Consider the following 20,597-nt stretch of genomic DNA (forward strand, 5'->3'; position numbering starts at 1 on the left):
GACAGAAGAATCCATTTGTAACCCCTGCTACCAGTAGATAATGGCCGGCTTGTGAGGAGTCCTAAGGTCATTGCATTGTTGCTTTCCAGAAAGGTTGCATCATCTTACACTCTGACCAGCAGAAAACAAACTGCAACAGGCCTCCACCATGTCACCATCACTTAATAGTATCTTTACAAAACCCTGCTGCTCATTTTAAAGATGCTCACCAATACATAACTGAAGACTGAGAGAGAAAACAGAAGCCCTGCATAGATGTTGGCCCAGAGACGTATGCCTGGCTCTTAGAGACCACTTAATGGAGTAGTCAGAAAACTAAAGGTTAGAGCCACTGTTCCCTGAGCAGTTTTCTCATTTGGACGGGATTTAGTTGTGACATCTACATTCTGGGGTCCCTCCCTGTCATCTGTTAGACAAACTGACTGGAGAAAAGGAGTCATCATCCTATGTGCCTCTTTCTGTTTTAAGATAAAAGCCCGGGGAGGGGGGTGTTGCATTTTGGAAAGCGTCCTGTAAGAGCAGGCTGCCACTTGACCCTCCTCGGAACTTTGAAACCCTCCGATCAGCTACGTGCAAGAAATCCTCTCGGATGTTCTCACCCTGTCTCTTTGGGCAATAAATCAAGAAGGCGGGGGAGTTCTGCTCGGTGGTGAGGAGCTCCGTGGCTGCTGGGGAGAGTAAAAGTGCAGGCGTGAGATGGGGTTGCTCCCGGTTCCTACTGGAAGTAAATGAACCTTTCTGGAAGTCTCTGCTGGACCCCCAGGGGTTGTGCCTCTAACACTGATCTCTGAGACCAGAGCTTCACAGAAAAGCCAAAAACATTGACATAGTTGGGCCGGGGGCAGGACCGTACTTGGAATTTATTGCTGGAATGGGTAACGAAGAGACTGGAAATGTGGAAATGGGGCTGGCGAGCTCCCAGGACCCTCCTAGGGCCACCTCTACACCGTGTGCCCTGGCCCTGGAGGAAGGGAACCGGAGAGCTGCCTGCTCCAGCTGCTGTCCTTCTGACCCAAGAACGGGAGCGGCTTGTCCCAGGTCTGCTGAAGAACTGATGGTGGGAATCAACTTGGAGAAAGGATTCAAGAGACAGAGAGCAGGATGAAAAAGGATCAGGCAGGACCGGGGGGTTGGGAGAGGTGAGTGTGAGCTCTGACCCAACCATGTATCTGCTTTGAAATCCCGCAGGTTCTTCCCATCAGCAAAATGGGGATAATACTCAAATCTACTCCTTGGAAGGCGGAAGTCGTGGAGAGAATCAAATAAAAAATCTGGGTGACGTTCTTAGAACAGCACCTGACATTCAGCATCCTTAGCACACTCTGGCTCACGGGCCAAATTCGCCTGCCATCTGTTTTTGTAAACATTTTACAGAACTCAGCCATGTCTATTTGTTTACGTGTTGTCTATGCCGCTTTCCTATGGCAACAGCAGAACTGAGTAGTTGGAACTGAGAACATATGGCTCGCAAAGCCAGAAATATTTACCATCTGGCACTTTTCCTAAAATATTCTCCAATCTTTACTGTACAATATCAGCTGTTATCAGCCACATTACTAATACTGATTCCTCAGAGATGTTATAAGACTAAAATGAGGGAATGGCAAGTGGTTCACTCGCTATGGAAAACAGTGAGGAGATTCCTTAACTAATTAAACATAGAACTACCATATGGTCCAGCAATTCTGTTTATGGGTATAGCCCAAAGGAAATGAAAACAGAATATTGGAGAGATACCTGCACTCCATCTTCACTGTAGCCTCATTCACAACAGCCAAGACATGGGAACAACCTAAGTGCCCATCAGCAGGTGAACAGAGAAAGATAGCATTATACACATGAATATCATGTAGCCACAAGAAAGAAGGAAATCCTGCCATTTGCAACAACATGGATGAACTTTGAGGGCATTATGCTAAGTGAGATAAGTCAGAGAGAAAAAAACAAATACTGTATGATATCGCTTATACGTGGAATCGAAAAAAGTCAGGCTTGTAAACGTAGAGTAAAATGGTGGTTCCCAGGGGCCGGGGGTAGGAATAGCAGAGATTATTCTTAAGGGTACACACATGTAACAAAGGAGATGAGTAAGTCCCGGAGACCTAGTGCCCAGTCTACTGATGTTGGACAACAAGACTAGGTCTTAATCATAAACTTGCTAAGAGACCAGATCTGCATTATTCCCACCACAAAAAGGAAATAGTTCTGTGACATGGGGAAGTGTGAGCTAACGTGACAATGGCAATCAGACCGCCACACAAATGTACCAAATCAACATGCTGCACACCTTAAATTTACCCAGTGCTATAGCTCAAATATATCTTAATAAAAATAAATTTTAAATAAAATGAAGATAAATATGTAAAAAAAACAACAATCCTTTGAACATGTTTTAAATGAGCCAGAAAGGGATGGCTCCTTAAACCATCGATCTAGAAGTGGTCGGCAAACTCATTAGTCAACAGAGCCAAATATCAACAGTACAACGATTGAAATTTCTTTTGAGAGCCAAATTTTTTAAACTTAAACTTCTTCTAACGCCACTTCTTCAAAATAGACTTGCCCAGGCCGTGGTATTTTGTGGAAGAGCCACACTCAAGGGGTCAAAGAGCCTCATGTGGCTCGTGAGCCGCAGTTTGCCGACCACGGATCTAGAGAATGGAATTCTATGTAGAATTTTTAATGGCGTGGAAAAAGACTACTTAATCATATGGAAACACACACATTTACATGTGCCTGCATACATACATAGTACTCATTATGTGCCTGGCATTGGCCAAGTATTATGCAAACTTACCCTCAAACTTCCTTTGAGGGAGGTGCTATTTTTATCCCCATCATTCAAGGTGAGGAAACTCAAGCTCGGAGTGGTTCAGTGGGTCTCCAGGTTCACACAGGTGGTCACAGGCGGATTCAGAACGCAGGCAAGCAAGTCAGTGGGCAAAACGGTACACGCAACACTATCCACTTTTTGTAGAAAGAACTATGGCAGTGCGTGTGTGCGCACTGCGAAGTGACCGGAAGACGTCTGTCACGGTGCTAACGGAAGTTCTTCGGGGTTGTCGGGTAACAGGCAGTATATTAAAATGCTCTTCTTTGTGGCGAATAATGTCTCCCCTGGAGCAGGGGGAGTAGAGGGGAAAGGAGTGAGAAGAAGAAACTGGCTTAGGGACCGTGGAAGCGGCAGGTGTCATTGGCAGGCCTCACGCTTCAGACCTAATTACCAGCTCGGTTCATAAGGTTCAAAAGCCAATGAGAACTTCGGGAGAAGTGATTCCCAAGGAAAAGGTGGTGGTGTCAGGAGTCAGGCAATTGAGCACCCCCTTTCCCTCCATGGACCTGCTGCCTCCGCTCCCCTGTCCTGGCTGGAGGCTGCAAAGCCACCACGCCCTCTCGCCCTCCCTTCCTTGGAGGTCTGGGATTGCCTCGAGTCTCAGAACAGCCCTGCTGCTTTTTATAAACATTTTGGAAGCATCTCAAGCCTTTAAAAAAAAAAAAAAGAAGGAGAAGAAGAGAGAGAGAAAGAAAAAGCCACTTAGAAGAGATACATCTTGACAAACTGAGGAGCCCATGAGATCATCTTCCAGGTTTTTATTGTATTTTCCCTTATTCCAGAAAGTGGGAACGCATCCAAACCAGCATGACGGCCCTGTTATATTTCTGGGAGAATAAAAGGAATCTGGCCCTGTCCTGCGAAGCATCCGACATTCACATATTTTTCTGGCCGAGACGTTTGGCCAAATGTCAGTGTTACTTGCAGAATGTGGCTGTTTTTATTTTAATCTGCAAACATCACTGCTGTGAATTACGACCTTTCCCCGGTCGGGGTATTAGAGCGGGATCCGGGGAAGTAGTGAAAGGCGATCCAGGCGAGGGAACAGCGTTTTGGAAAATGCAAACTTAAGAGGGACCTGTCAAAACATTCTTTGTTAAAAATGTTTTTCCCCTTTTGCTCAATTTCCAGAAACTTTTTTTTAGAGGCTTGGAACCATCAAGCCTCTTCCCCTTGGGATTTTGTTTTTACTGCAATAAATTCAAACAGGTGGGGCTGGAAATATATATTAATTGAACGACGATTTATGACAAACACGCCGCTGTGAGCTGGAGATACATGGACACAGTCAGACAGGGTCCTGTTGTTCTGGACATTATGAGCGAGCGGAGTACAGACAGCTAATGATGCCAGGGCGCAGTGCTCTGCAGGATGCACTGGGTGACATGAAGCATGCGATGGCTCTGACCCAGGCTGAGGGGTCGGAGGAGGCTTCCGAGAAGTAGTGGTGACGGTCGGGCTGAGTTACCTGACAGCAGAGGGGTTAGAGATGGAGTTAAGGTAGACAAGGGGCCTGGGGTAGAACAGCCCACCTGAGGGCCTGGGGGTGGAGAGAGCCTGGCACATTTGAGAAACCTGTGTCTTACTGAAGGGGCGCCCATCCTATCTAATAATCCTACTTCCGACGGGACTTAGAATATATTGTCTCCCTTCTCCCAGGCAGGACCTGCGCACTGGCCTCTCTTTTCTGTCCCGCTGGCCACCTTGGGCTTCTGTGCTTGAGCCGGCGGGGCCTGTGGGGAGGAGAGGGGAGCAGAGTGTGGCCGTTCGTGCTTGATGATGGTTCTGGGCTCTCCAGACGGACCTGTCCTCTGATGGGCACTTCAGCAGGTTCTCTGGAGATGTCCCATCACTGGGGACCCTCACCTGCCTCTTCCTGACCTGGGCTCAGAAAGCACCACTCTGGGCCACTGTTTAGCCTCCCGCAGCCTCCAGGGACCTACAGTGGCCTTGGCGTCTCTCTGCTGGAGTCTTTCCACTTCCCGTGGGTCCGTTTTCCCCACACCTGCTCGCTCCCACACGTAGCCCACACCGGGCCTTTGCTCCAACAAATTCTGGGCGTGAAGGCCTGTCTAAGGCAGCCGCTCCTCACTCGGGGAAGCACATCATGAGTTTGCTGTTGTGTTTTTTTCTGACTCTTTGGTGGGTGGTGGGAAGAAGTTCACCGTTTAGCCACACTGCGAAGGCTTGGATTAGATTCTCAGTAATTTCCTTTTTCTTGGCCTGGAGTCAAAGTGTCATCTTCACCCCACTCCCTGGGGGAGGTAGAGTTATAGTGTGAACCCCGGAAAAGAAATGTGCTCTCCCTGGTTCTCATCCTCAGACCCTCACATATGCCTGACGGGGCGAGGGATGGAAGAGCCAGCTAATCAGTTCTTGGGCGCCTACTTTAGAATTTCTGTGGCACAATCTCTGTCACAAAGGGTCCCACCTCTTTGCCCTTCCTGGTCTTTGTGCCCTTTGCCATGTGACTTCACTGCTGAAGAGGTAGAGTCTAGCCCCTACCCCTTGGGGCTGAGTGCGCCACGTGACCTGCGGAGGATGGCGGAAATGACTGTCAGTGCCCAACTTTGGCATCAGGAGGCCTTGTGTGTTTCTTCTCTCCCTTCCCCCCCTTTGCCATCACTGTGAAAACATGCCAGGCTCGACCATTGGAAGAGGAGAGACAAGGGGAACGGAGCCGAGCTGCTCCAGCCGACAGCTGGTCTACCCCAGTCCTGTGATCAGCTTGCGACAAGATGAACACCCAGACACGTGAGCAAGATTGCTGGTTATTACATGCCATTGAAGCTTTGCGTTATTTATTACACAGCATTATGCTGGCATTAGATAACTGAGAAGTATCTGATATCTACAGCCTTAGGCTTCCACCTGAAAATTCCATATTGTCATAAATTTTGCTCCAAAACTCCATTTAATTTCCAACTAAAAAATAAAAAAGTACTCATATCCTCCCTCCAGTCCTTCTTTCTGACACTTAAAAGGCCCATGGCATTTCATTTATTTTAACCATATATAACAATAACACACATTTCACAAAGTGCTCCATGACGTGAGAGGGCCATGGTCATACATGTATAGAGGATGTTTCACGGGGCAGGACCAAGTGAAGCACGTGTCTAGGGCAGTGGTTGGCAAACCGCGGCTCGCGAGCCACATGTGGTTCTTTGGCCCCTTGAGTGTGGCTCTGCGTTAGAACCACTTCAAAATAGACTCGCCCAGGCCGAAAACTGACTTCTGCGCATGGGCCACGAAGTTTCAATCGCCGCATGTGGTATTTTGTGGAAGAGCCACACTCAAGAGGCCAAAGAGCCGCATGTGGCTCGCGAGCCGCGGTTTGCCGACCACTGGTCTGGGGCACAAATGCAAAGTGCTGTTGCAAAGGAGAAATCCAAATCTAAAGGGGTGTCAAAAATCTCAAGAATCAAGAAGCATACTATTTCAATAAAATATTTTAAAAGAAAAATTAATGCAATATCCACAATGAATAAAATATCACAATTTTAAATAAAGAGATCATTCATAGTGCCATCTCAAATTCACCGTAGAGCCTAAAGCAAAGGAAAAAATCAGTACTACTAGTTTGCCACAGTATCTTCCCTTCACCATGACCGGAGCAAAGGCTCTGAGAAGTCCTACAAGAAGAAAGCATGTGGCCATGGGGAGAGAAAACACACGCAGTGCCAGGGAAGATGTGGGGCCTGTCCCCAGTTCATTTCTAGACTGTCCCTACAAGCGTTTGCACACAACTTCTGAAAGAGAAAAAGAGAAAAGGCAATAGGTATGCCATGTCCATTTTGTGCCAACATGCAGAACAGCAGTGTGGGGTGATAGTTAAGAAAGCAGGCTCTGGGGTCAGACTCCTGGGTTCAAATCCTGGTTTAACCACTTGTGGCTGTGTGACATTTAGCCTCCTGTTGCCTCAGTTTCTTCCCGTGCCAAATGGGGATAATAATACGAAGCTCCCGTGACACTCTGTGCATGATGGGTTGGGATGTGCCCAGGTCCACAGCAAGCTGTTTCAGTTTTCATTGTTATTGCATTGGAGGGTCTTTGACCCCAGTGGTCTCGAAGACCAAGTCTGTCCAGCGTGGAGCTCTTTAAGAATGGAGAATGGGGCAGCAGGTTCATGTCACCCTGGTCACCAAGGAGGAGGAGCAGCACAGAGATCTGCTCAATTTCAGCGGCATGGAGAGGTGTGTCCGGTGTCTGGACTCAGACTGAATTGCACTGCGGCAGGGCCGGCCCACCAGGCCTCTGAGCTCTGCGGCTCTGACTCCTGCAGCAGGATGCAGGGCCCTGGAGTCCCAGAACATTCCTGCTGTCACTTCATACCCTGAGCAAAGGCCCATGGGCGCTGCAGAGGGTGAGTCTGTGCCGGCATTCCTCACTTTCTCCACGGGCACCGGGTACGAGTGGCAGTGGCGGGAGCCTTCTATCAGATGTCTCTCCGGCTTCCTCCCTGCACCCGGTGATGGGGAGCCAGAGCTTGGAGAGGACATACGGGGACTGGGCAGAGAACTCAGAGACATCCCACATGGACCCACCGAGCCAGCCGCATGGGCCCATTCCCTCAGTGCCCTCAGGCCTTCCCTGACTCTGACTTGGAGTGGAGACAGCAGGGACGCTTACACAGGGATGTGCCAGCACGTAGAGAGATGTGCTCTGGGGAACGGGAGATAGCACCAAGGTGAAGGTGACCCACGTTCTAACATGCCATTTCTGGTCAAAGAGAACACAAGTCAGTAATGGTGTTAGAGGCTGGGGTCTGGAAACAGATTCGCCTGGGTCCAAGCTCTGGGTGGATCACAGCTTCAGGCAGCTTGCTTAACCCCCGAGTGCTCAGCCAACGTTTGCAGAAACCTCCCCTGGAAGGCGTTTCCTAATCCCCCCCCCCCCCCCCCCGAGATAATGCTGTCTCAGCTTGTGTGTGTAAATTAAAGTCCTTATAAAACCAAATCATAATGCTTCATCATCCATCCATCCATCCATCCATCCATCCATCCGTCTATCCATCTATCTGTCTATCCATTCATCCACCCATCCATCCACCCATCCACCCACCCACCTACCTCCATCTATCTCTGTTTATCTAGTAGTATCTATATTTATATATTAATCTAAAAAATGAGCTTTTGTGAGGGAGCCTCAGACTTGTAACTAGCTCTTTACAATTTAACAATATATTTTTTACTCCTTTCATGTGAATAATTACACATATACATCTTCACTTTAATCACAGCAAAACAGCTGATCAGGTGGCTTGTATTAACTGATCCCCCATCACCGAGTATTTCAATTTTCCCACATTTTCTCCTCTTTTATAACCACCTAAATCTCTGCAGACTTTTGTGATTATTCCCTTGAGTAAATTCCTAGTAATGGAATAGCTGAGTTAACAAATTCTCAGACCACCCCTCCCACAACCCTAGAATCTGCAAATCAGGAACTCTGGGGCTGGGGTCCAGGGACCTGTGTTTGAGTGGGCCTCCTGGTGATTCTGATGCCCTCACACATAGAATCACTGCTTTAAGATTCCTGGAGCGTGCTCCCAAGAGGTCACTGTCAGCCATCACTAGGTATTGGCAACACGGCACCAGGCACATATGGAAGACTTTGCATGCTTGTCTCAATAAACCCCCCCAAAACTGGCGAAGTGGGTGCTATGATGTTTACCCCCATTTTACAGGTGAGGAAACTGATGCATGGAGAAGGTAACTTGCTGGATGTCACACAACAATTAAGTGGCTGAGCTGGGACTAAGACCCATCTGTCTGTTCCAAAGCATGTCATATACTTGCCTCTCTTGAGGAGATTTAAATGTCAGCCCCAAGACGCAAGAGAAGGAGAAAGAACTGGGTTTAGCAAGGCCAGTCCGTGAACCCACCTTTATTTAAACGTCAGTATCACCTGGGGAGTTTTTTTTACTTCCCAATGCCCAGGCATCACCATCTCCGGGCAGTGGGACCTCCACACTCTCAATGCTCCCCGGTGATTCCGACGGGCCCCTAAGATTGAAAATCACCGGGTTAAAGAGATCCCTTCACAGTGCAGAGGCTGGCTTCCTGCTCCCCCTTTATTTCTGTTCGGTGCTGCACCCGCCACCAGCTTGGAGGCTGTCTCCTCTGTACCCGTGGGAAGAAGGCACAAAACCAGCTGGGCTTCACCGATGGAGCCTCTGTGGCTAACAGAATTCTAGGTGTAGAGTTCACCGTCATGTTACAAATGGGAAACTGAGGCTCAGAGGGGGCCAGCGAACTTCCTGAGGTTGCACAGCAAGTCCTGGGGGTGGGGGGGGGGGGAGGGTCTCCCCATACCCCTTCCCAGAACCTGCTTTTTCCCTAAGCTCAGAGGCCCGAAGCCTAAGCCCTCTCACTATGAGAGCAGCTCGGAGTCCTCTTGCGGTTTGGATTCCTCCTTTGCAACAGCACTTTGCATTTTCGCCTAAATTCCTTCCAGCTGTCAGGTAGGAGAGCCCCTTGATAAGGATTCCCCAGTGTGGGAGAGAAACATTTACCAGAGGTAACGGAGAACACCAGGCTCCCGCCCTGGCCCTTTGCAAGCATATGGAATATATTGTGGTTGGAGGGAAATATATTTTAAGAATTTCTCCTGCATCTTTTCAGATACATTCCACCCAGGATTACTACAGGTGTCATGAAAAGTGGGCTTTTGCTCCATCCCCCTGAGGAGGGGCGAATCAGCTCCAGGGCTGTGGGCGCCAGAGCCAGCCTCTGCCCACGACTGGAGAAGGAGCCTGGAACTCCCCAGGTCCCAGGATGTGGTTGCTTCTGTTTCCCTTGGTGGGTGTGTGCCGGCTTGGATATTAGTGAGAATGATGCGTATTTATCGAGTCCAATCCCCAACTCGATCCCCTCCCCATATGTTGTTTCCTTCTAACCAATTGTGCATTCATTTGGAGTTTTGTTTGTGGTCTGCCTTCCCTCATGAGGGCAGCGACTTTCCTGTGTTGTTCCTCAGCTTCTAGAATATCGTCTTTCATATAGTTGGTACTCGATAAATATTTGATGAATGAATGAGCTGACTTTTCCACATTTGTTCTATTACTTAATGTTCACAGCAACCTGATAGGGTAGGTACTGTTATTTACCTCCATTTCATAGGTGAGAGGAATGAAGCCCGGAGAAGTTAAATAACTTGACCCAGGTCACATAGTTTGTATGTGGTAGATCCTAGACATACACACACGGGTCTATATAATTTCACAGCCCGTGTTCTTAACATTCCATGGGAAAGACAAGAAAAGTGTGTCAGGAGGCCAAGACTTGGTGGATACCTTGGTGCCAGTATCCCTTCTTTGGACTCGAGTCTTTGAAATCTGCTTGCTGTAGAATGCAAAAAAATTATGTAAAATAATCATAAAGTTTTTCAAGTGTATTGAGCATTTCCACCTACCAGGCTCTAGGCCAAGTACTCCTCAGGGTAATACCGCTTCACCTTACAAACGAAACAAAACCATAAAGCAGTACCACCATTATTTCTCTCTTAGAGATAGGTAACACAAAGCCTTCAAGTGTCCAAGTCACATGCCCAAGTGGTAGAAACGAAATTCTAAACCACGCCATGTGACTCTTGACAATCTTGGTAATGAACACAATTATTTTAGGTGAATCCAGATTCACTCTGTGGGTAAGAGATGAGAAGCTTAGCACTGAGTTCTAGAGCCCAAAGTTCAAAGCCATTAGGCGGCTAAGAACTGTTAGCTTCTTCCTTCCCCAGCAGGGTTCAGTTCAAGAGTTGACAACACTCAGTGAGTGTCCGTCCACTATGTCACCAGGGCTGGGGAGAGTGACATCACAGAGGCATCTGTCAGTGGCTCACTTGTACCCCGACTACTTCTCCCTCAGTACACTCCACTCCGAACCCCTCCCCCATGCATTCATTTGGAAGACATCGGATGGTCCCAGTAAGGGAGCATTAAAAATGCGGCCAAGTGCAACTTGCATATTTTCCACCTTCTCAGTGAGCCTGCACTAATGGGTCAGTCCAAAGTGGCTCAGAGGAAATCAATACTTTGTCCCTGGTCCCCGAGCTTCACAATGAGCTGACTCAATGCCTCCTCCTATTTAACCCTTTCCTGTAACCTTGGCAAGGAAGCATATGTGCCGACACAGTAACCGCTCTTCTTTCTCCCGGGGGAAGAGACTCCCTCTGTGTTTGCTCTCCCCAGACTTTAGCGGAGACCACTTTCCCTATGTCCCAGTGTCGCCCAGACATATCTGCTTTGAATCATTGTCTTAGCATATATTCAGGGAACAAGGATGCCCCTTTAACAAAAGACAGAACTTGACTTTGGCCCTGATTCAAATCTTGGAGTAATTCCTTCCCTCCTTACTCACTTGAATCCAGTGGAAGTCAATAAATAGAATGTGAGGAAGGTGTTGATGGCTCTGACCACCCTCCTCAAGGACTCTTCGCACACCCCATCATCTCCCCCACGAGACAGATCTGTGTCATTTAACCTGCTTTCAGAATTTGAAAGCACTTTCTCTTTTGGCTTTCAAACCATTTTTTCAATTATGATCAAACAGCTCCCACTAATCTCTTTTAAAAGCGAGTACGTGACTGAGCCAGGATTCGAACACAAGTTGCCTGACTTCAGAGCCCAAGTTGCGTCTTGCTGGTACCCATTACAGCCCATCCTGGGGCTGCAGTGCCTGCTCCTGAGTGATGTTGATGACTGGTCTGCCGAGCCCACCCTGTCAGCAGGGAGATTACTGTGTTTACAGAGGGCTAGAGGGAGGTGCAGGCAGGAAGAAATCTGCACCAAAGGGTCCCAAGATAGAAGGAACAGAAATGGAAGTGGATGCCCCTTCCATGCTTGCCGTTTGCCACACAGATAGATGCTCAGAGAACACGCTCAACATAAACGTCTTGACTTAGTTTGACATCTGAATTAATTAGGATAGAGGTTCACTTAAATGTTACAAAGACCCAAAACGATAGTAACTTAAATGAGTCAGTTTCAGTCTCTCTCTCTCTCTCTCTCTCTCTCTCTCTCTCTCTCTCTCTCACACACACACACACACACACACACACACACACGCACGCGCGCGCGTCCATGTTTAAGCCATCTGGCGCTTAAATGACACCTCCATGGTGTCATGTACTCAGGCTTGTTCTATCTCTTCACAGTCCATTGAGCTGAACTTGGTCACATGACCACAACTAACTGCAAGGGAGGCTGGGAAATATAGTTTTTAGCTAGGTGACCATAAACCTAGCTAAAATTTGGGGGAATTCCTTACTAAAAAAAAAAAATGCAGTTTTTACCACAAGTATCCAAGTACTTGGCAGTGACATATATTTCATACACACTCATGTGTGTGCTTTTCACTATCTTATACATCCCCTGCCACACTGATAATCACAGTGAATATATATTTTGCTGTGATTGCCTCCCCCACCCACCCCCGCAGATATTTTGCATCAGTCAGGTCCCAGTAGGGAAGATGTGACACACAAGCAAGTCATTGAGGAGAGTTTGGTAAATAAACCGCGGAGAAGATGTAGGCAGGGTACAATACTTCAGAGCTGGCAACAGCAGTGTATCAGGCTGTGCTTGCTCACCTGGACATGGGTGAGCCACTAAGCCCCTGACCACCTAGCCCCAAACTTTTACAACATGTCCGTGTCTTCCTGTCTGTCTCTGTATATATAAGAAGAATGTATTGTCTTGTTTAAGCAGAGTCATCATTACTTATTGCTTGTTTGTCTTCATGCCTGATTTCTCTAGGGAGTGGACATGAGATAGACTGTTTTGAAACGGAAGACAAATTTCCAGTCTTTTTTCCTACCACTTAGCTATTTGATCTTGCAATAGCCACTTAACCTCTCTGAGGTGTGCCATGCTTATTTGTCAAGTGGGGATACCACCACCTGCCCCAATTTCTTCTGAGAGCTCTGATGGGACAGAACTGACAAGAAAGGGTGGAAGTGTTTTCTCAGGGTGTAGAACACTCTACAAAATGGACAAATATATTGGTGAGACCTAATAAGGAATTCATAATCTAACACATTTTAGCTCTTTCCTCTTCAAAGTCATAGCAACTTCTGCAAAGTCAGCTTAGCCTCCCCCCGCCCCTCCGCCCCCCGCCACAAGGGTCAGAGTCATAGAAATGTCCTTACTACGCCCTTCAAGGCCTGATACGATCTAATCCGTGCCTAGTTTTCAGCTTCATCTCTCACAGCTCTTCCAGTGCTCACTATCCTCCAGCCACCATGGCCTTCTTTCCATTCCTGACAAAGCTGTGTCCATTCCCACTCCTGCGCTGTAGCTCTGGCTGTTTCCTCCGCCCATATCTTCACATGACTGACTTTCGTATAGGATGCAGGTTTCCACTTAAATGGCACCTCCTCAGAGAGGCAGTCCAGGACCATTTAGTCTAAAATTCTCCCTGTGACACACCTATATCTCCACCTTCTTACATTATTTTAATGGCACTCATCACTCTGAAACCCTTATTCACTTATATCTTTGCCTTTATAGTCCACCCACTAGGATGTACACTCAATGAGAGCAGGGCTTTGTTGCAAGAATAGCATCTAGGATGTGTTAGGCACTAAACTTTTATTAAATAAATAAACCAGAAGAACATGCCTGGAGAGAGCAAGCTGTGAATTATTGGTTGCTGGGATGATGACTACCTATATTAGGGACCCCCACTTAACTACTATGGCAGAGACGGATAAATATCTCTCAATACCCCCTTTTCCTTTCTTTAGTAATAGAGCCTCCAAATTTTAGCTAAAAATTTGGCTAATTAGAATAAAGATTCCATTTCAGCGAGGTGTGCCAACATGATTAGGTCAAAGCAGAAGTGAGGTGTGCTTTTCCAGATAACGCTCTTGGAAGGAAGAGCTGCACCGCCCCTCCGGGCTTTACCCTTCTCAGAAAGAAGGCTGGAATGCAGACTTGATGTCAAGAGCTGGACAGCCACCTTGTATCACCATGGACACCATGTGTGAAGGATGATTATCACAAGACAGAAGGAAGCTGGGTCCCTGACATGAGTGAGCCACTAAGCTCTTGACCACCTACCCAGATTTCTACTTGCATGAAAAAGAAATTTTTCTCATGTTCCAGCCACTGTATTTAGAGGTCTCTTTGTTAAAGTGGCTTAATTTTTATCTTAACTAGTGTCTCTTACTTTCTCTATAATTTCAGTCATGTTACTATAGACAATTTCACACTACTTCCTCCAATCTGTTTGGTCCTAGCAACAGTTGAAAAGACCTCCCTTTTGGGAAATGTATTCAAGAGAAATTACCATTCCCCCTCATCAACATCTAGCTAAGCTTCTGACAGAGACAAATGTTTATTGAGGTTTGGTTCTTCCTGGGATTTTGAAAGAGTCTTTCCTCCCAGTTATCTGAGATCCCTTCTTTGAAGCAAGTGCATTGGTTTTTGGCTTGCTACCTTTCAGTAATAATTTATCTTCTCCGGGAAATTCAGGAAATGGAATCTGTGGATGCTTTCTAATCGGAGAGGGAGAACTTGGCTTTTTTTCTTCTTCTGACTTTCAAGCCCCATCAGAAAAGACAGCATCTAAATTTAAACCGGAACTTGAAACCTCTGTGCCTCTTGGGGGCGGGGGGACTTTGATAACTCCGGCAAAGGTTTTGTTAGAACAAGGTTCACATTTTCTTTAGTGAGGCTATTTCACTTCTAATCTTTTTTTGTCTTTACAAATGAACAATTTTCCATAGGGACTCCTGGAAGCTGAAGCAGAATCACTTTCTTTGCATAACCCTGGTTTTGTTACAAACGGTGGGCTGCCATGGAAGTGTTTGCTAGTCCAGGATGGAGAACAAAGCTGCTGCAAAGGCTCCTGGGAGTCTTGGACTCATGCCAATTCTTTCATGGGAAGAAGGCATATGCTAAGCATTGTGGCACATCATGGGTTTACCAGGATGCCAAACTTCAGGGCCACTCACTCCCATAAGCCCCTTCCCCTGCTGGAAAAGGCCCAGTAATGTGCACACGTGGCCATATGTTTTGTAAAATTCGCAAAAGAAAGGGTTAAAACCCTTCTCTCTTTCTAGACCCATTTCCCCTTCATTACACTTTCCCTTGTGGCCTCAGACATTTGTTGGATCCATCAAAAGAGAAGTTGAATTGCTAATATGTTTAGTTTTGGTTTAATGGTATATTTTTCTGTGGTTTGCAGTTATTCTGTGTATAGTTATTCTCAGGCTGTCCTAGAGGCTTCTAGAAATATGCCTATGACCCAGTTTGTGGCATGAACATGTCCTATAGCACCTGGCCTCCCAAATATGTGAGGAGTAGAGGAAAACACTGGCTAGAGGAAAGGTGGGATTGTCCAGAGTAAATAATATTAAAAATAATATTTATATGAAGAAATGGAACATGCAGGTCTCAAAATGTAAGGGAAACACTTTGCAGTGTAGAAGGCAGTTCATTAATAAAAATACGATGTTATTTTAATGGATTCTATACCATTGATATCTGTCAGCTTTTGAAAATTTCTCTCTCTTCTCATGCTAAATAAATGTTCATTTTTATACTTAGTGATGCATGCATAATTTTATTTAATTTTTCTTAAATTGTCCCTCTGAATAGTATAAACTTCAGGCCCCACAAATCCTGAATTGGCTTTGGCTATGGGGCAGGCACTGTGGGACACATTCTCTAGGATTGCAATGACTAGAGTTTTCATTTAACAGCAGAATGGACTGATATTTAAAGAATTCTTTATACTGAGAATTGGTAAACAACAGCCCGTGGAACAAATGTGGCCCATTGCCTACTGTTATAAATAAAGTTTTATTGGAACATGGCTACGTTCATTTGTTTGCACATTGTCTCTAGTTGCTGTCACACTACAGAGGCAGCGTTGACTTGAGTAGCTGAACCCAAACCTCTGGCATGCAAAGCTTAAAACATTGACTATCTGGCCCTTAACAAAGAAAGCTGACCCCTGTTTATACCATGGACCCCTGAAAGAGGGTTGATGGCAGGCCATGTCCCTAAGAGACCTGATCAATGTTTTGTCAACATAGCTGTCAGGAAGAGTCCTGAGGCTGTCTCATGGACCACACCCAAGCCAGGACATGTCCATTAGAACCACCCTTTTCCATCTGAGCCTTGACTATATTTCTCTTCTCCTGCTCAAACACTTCTGATGGCTCCCCAGTGCCCACAGGACCCTAGCCAGCAGGCATCCACACTCTTCTCTGATCAGGCTGGATCCCGCCTCTCCGATATCCTCCCTACTCTCCTACATATTTTCTCTTCTGGCCACGTGGGTCATTGTGGCTATTTCTGCCTCAGTATCCATTGACCAGAAGAAGGATGTTGGTGAGCTAGAAGTCAAACACTGGTCTGCCTGGCTCCAAAATGTACACTTTTCATCACTGTATTAGACTGTCCACTGACAGAATTATTTATTGAATTCCAAGGTGCAGCCAGGAACATGGTCATCCAGATAAAGACTACACTTCCCAGTCTCCCTTGTGGCTGTTCATGGCCATGCGTCTGAATTCTGGCCAATGGGATGTGAGAAGCTGTGGAATGTACAACTTCCTGACTGTGCCATCAAAGTGCAGGGACATGCCCTCCACTTCCTCTTTCTTCCGTCCCCCTGGCTGAATGAGCAGCAGCCTTCTTACACCACAGTGGGGAAGCCTCATGTTGAAGATGGCAGAGAAAACCAAAGCAAAGAACTCGGGTCTCTCATTGAAGCCACCCCAACATCCTGGATCATTTATGCTCAGATTATTGCATAGGAAAGAAATAAACTTATATCTTATTTAAGCCCCATCTTTTTTGGCCTTTACTGTTGAGGCTAAACCTTTATTGTGACTAGTAAATAACCCTTCCACCACTGTCACATCTATAAATTTCTATGGCTTTTTCTTCTGAGGGGGGCGTAGCAAGAGGCTGGTGGACTGGTGTCATGGGCTGGTAACGGACCCCCAAACTGTCCCAATGTCTCCAGCCTTTACGGAGGAGCCATGGCCACATTCTCAGGTCCCAGATCCAGATCTCAGAGTCACTGTCTTTGGAACACACCTCTTTGTCCAGGGCTCATTCCTCTGGCCAGGGCTATATTACAACAACATAAACACGGTGGGCTGTTTCCACAGCAACTTCACGCTTTGTAGGAAGGAAGCTGGAACTTGGACAAGGGACAAGTTCTCCCCTGGGGAGGAGAGCGGATTGTGTGAGACCCTTCTTGGAGTGGATCAGGTTGGCTCCTTCTCAGCTGGGAGTCATAAGTGTCATGCTTCAGAGCAAATAGGCTGAGGATTTGCCTCATGGACTCTCTGTCCACTTCTACTTGGCTGTTCCAGGGCCCTCCTTCCTCCCTGGTATTAGTCAAGAATAGTAAATGGTGTTTTGTGGACTCCAACAAAATGCTTTCCCAACTCACCAGTTACACTGCCTAACATTCCATCAGCAAGAAATGAATAACTTTGGCTTAAGCCTAACCCTCTTCCTCCCCAGTCCTTGTTTATGGGGAAAGAACAGCTGGCCCTATAAAAATAATTGGAGCTACAATTTATGTTGACTGGGTTTCAACTTCTAAATTCTGCACAGTGCTTGCTGGAAAGAGCAAAGAACAGGATCACCCCTGTCTCGCTAGTGGAGTTTGGGGATGGAGCTGCCTTTGAAAGAAGCAGAACGTGGGTAGCTCATTAGCATCTGTCTCAGTGTGAAGTGAACTACCAGGTCCGTCTTCCCAGGTAGGCAACTCCCTCTTCGTGTTCAAGCCCTAGAAGTCCAGGGACCATCTTTGCTAACACATTTAAAGGTTGAGTTGATTTAGGCTTCTGAAGGTGTCTGTCACGTGATTTGGCTTACAACATGGGCTCAGTAAAGTTTGCTGAGTGAAAAATAAGTCAGTCAAGTTCCCAGAAGGAAAAGATGGTGCCACACGTTGGGTAATTTGAAGGGAGTTGGATAAAAAGATGATTTATAAAGGTGAGGGCAGGATGCAGAGATACTCTAGGGAGTGGGAGTGTTTTGTGAAGAGTATTAGCAAATCAGGGCGGGGTTCCTAGGTTTAAAGGGGTGAGAGGAAGTAGCAGTTATTGGCATTTTGAAGGAGAAACTCATGTGGAGACAGCTACTTTGAGAGGAACTGTGACCTGTGGGTGAGGTCACCTCCAGGCCAAGGCAAATACCCCAGAGTACATACTGCAACCTGACTCTACTTCTACCTTCTTGCTTTCTGCTGGGGCTTCCCATTGGCTAAACCCAACCAGAAGTTGGCGAGCATTGGAGCCTGTTGGTGTAGCCCATACAATTTCAACTCCAAGGCACAGAGCAGGATGGGGCAGAGTGGAAAATGGACCTAAGGCACATGGGAAATATCTTCTACAAGTAGATATGAGCAATACGCAATATAATTAGAACTTTTAGAAATGACTGTCATTCATCAGAACCCCTCGTAACATGACATTATGTCCAGGGATGGAAAATAAATTGAAGCAATAGGTAACAATTATTGAGTGCTTACTGCAAGAGACACTTCACAAATATTATTGAATGTTCACAACAAGCCAATGAGGTAAGCACTCTCCTTATCCCATTTTACAGAGAAGAAGACAAGGCATAAAGAGATGGAGCTGTCCAAGGTCACCACCACTGCAAGTGCTGCTGGGAAGCAGACTCAGAGTGTGGCCTGGAGTTCACTGAGAGCACCTGTGCAAGGGAGGAGACAGATGCAGGAGTGGGCACAGGGACCGGCTGAGCTGTGACTGAGGCTCAAAGCCTTCGTTGACTGCACGGAAAGCTCTGGGACTAGAATGGCCCTTTAACGTTGTCTCCAGTTGGGCCAAATGGCTGGGTCTTTGCACCTCTGCCACCATCGGCCATTATATGTGGGCCACCCCCAGAAGAGTGTGACTGCAACTGACAAGATCCCCGAGGGAGGTGACAGCTGAAGGCTCTCCCAGTGTCCATGGACGTCACAGCATCCACGTCGCAAGGGGCAGAGCAAGGTCTCTACTCCAAGGAGACAGGGCTCCTGTACCACTTTCCTTAGAACAAAATGCGACACTGTCACAGCAAGCAGCATAGACTGCAGCGGGCAGACCCTCACTGTTACTTCCCAAGCCCACCTCTTCTACAAGCTCATTCCCCAGCTCGGCCACCATGGAGGGTTTATTCCCATTTCTGGCTGGCACATGAGACCTGGGGTGCATTTGCTCCAGCGTTCACCCTGTTAGCTTTGTTGGAATGCTCCTGAATGTGTGCAGTCCCAGAGTATTCCAGAATGTTCTGTACCAACCCAGCTCTAGTTACCTGTCATCTTTCTCCCTGCGTTGGACCTGCACAGCAGAGCCTCTCCTATGCCAAGTCAGCGTGAATCATGAAAATTCCTCAGACAGAGACAGTCTGGGGGCCAATCCACTATCTCCCAATCAGCCCTGATAGGTGGGTTTCGTTCCCAGAGCTGGAAGAGACGGCCACTTGTGTGGCACAGTGAAGTGTCAGTTGTCCCACTTAGGGGTCAGGTTATATCATGACAGGTATCTTTAAACTCCAGTGCGGCACTCAGATTGGTGTGAGGCTTCATGAGGGGAGGGAAACCGAGTCTCAGAAAGGGTGATGACATGCTCAGGGCCAGGACTCAAACTCGGGTCTGTGGCCTGCAGAATCGGAGCTCGTGGACGGGGGACCCTAGGGAAGTGGCTACTGGTCTAGGAAAGCCTGCGACAGCCTTGGGGAGAGAGATGGAAATCATGCCCCCTTCCTCACCCCGTCCCCCAGCTCTGAACCCGTCCCTGTGGGGCCTGGGAATTGGGTCAGACAAATCAAATATACAAAGCCCAGCCTTTGTTTGACTGTCTTATCTAATGTGCCTTCTCCTCCCCTGGACAGCTGGGTCCTATCAGATGAGTGGGGACTATTAGGGCACGAGCCTCTCCCACTGGCCTTTGAATCCATGGGAGACCAGGAGAGCTCAGGACACCGGGCACTTTCATAGAAAGGGATGGGGGTGAGCTGTGTTGGGGGCAGCCTGCCCTAGACACCTTGTGGTCTTGGGTCCGAGCAATCCCCTCTACTGGACTATAACCACGGTCTCCTCTCCACCCCCAAATCTGAAGGAGGGACAAAAGTATTTGCCCCCGATTTACTCTCCTCTAAGATGACTCGAAGAACCCCCACCCCATCTTACCATCCAAGTCTAAAGGTTTTTAGTACAAACAACCTTTTACAGCCATCTTGGCTTCTCAGGAGAACTGTACCTTTAGAGGGCTGGGACCCTCTTGCTTAAGCCAAAGGATAACAACCCTAAGGATACAGCTCAGGAGCTGGTAAAGGTGGGCAAGGCCAGGTACATGTATGTGCTGCATGCGTGTAGGAGAAGGGATGGTGTATGGGAGAATATTCCCCCGCCCCCAAACATTTGCCCAGGTAAATACTAAGCAATGGGGCATTTAGCACCTTGTAATCATTAGTGGATTTTAAAATAGTCTTCTTTGTACTATCCAATCGCTTGAACGCTTTCCTGGTCACCCATATTATTGAAAGCATTGATTCTGCTTTCAAAAATCTTATTTCTGAAGTCTTATGCACTCTGTGCAGAAATATCAGGAAAGACAGAAAGAAATGCAAGAAATCACCAACGGTCTAACAATCCCTAGACTAGTAACATGGGGAGGGTGGGTGCTTTGTTCTCTGTTTCCGTGTATGGTATCTCTTTAACAGGAAGATACTCTGTGTATTGACGTGCACCCTGCTCTTTGCATTTCCCGATGCCACTAGCAA

General features: G+C 47.2%; 1 long non-coding RNA gene across 1 annotated transcript in view; it reads right to left on the reverse strand.

The window, feature by feature from the left end:
* Positions 1-20,597, reverse strand: part of LOC129148113 (uncharacterized) — a 70,336-nt gene that overhangs the window by 37,108 nt on the left and 12,631 nt on the right. The gene's annotated exons all lie outside the window — the stretch shown is intronic.

This window comes from Eptesicus fuscus, chromosome 23 (assembly GCF_027574615.1).
Source record: "Eptesicus fuscus isolate TK198812 chromosome 23, DD_ASM_mEF_20220401, whole genome shotgun sequence".
NCBI lineage: Eukaryota > Metazoa > Chordata > Mammalia > Chiroptera > Vespertilionidae > Eptesicus > Eptesicus fuscus.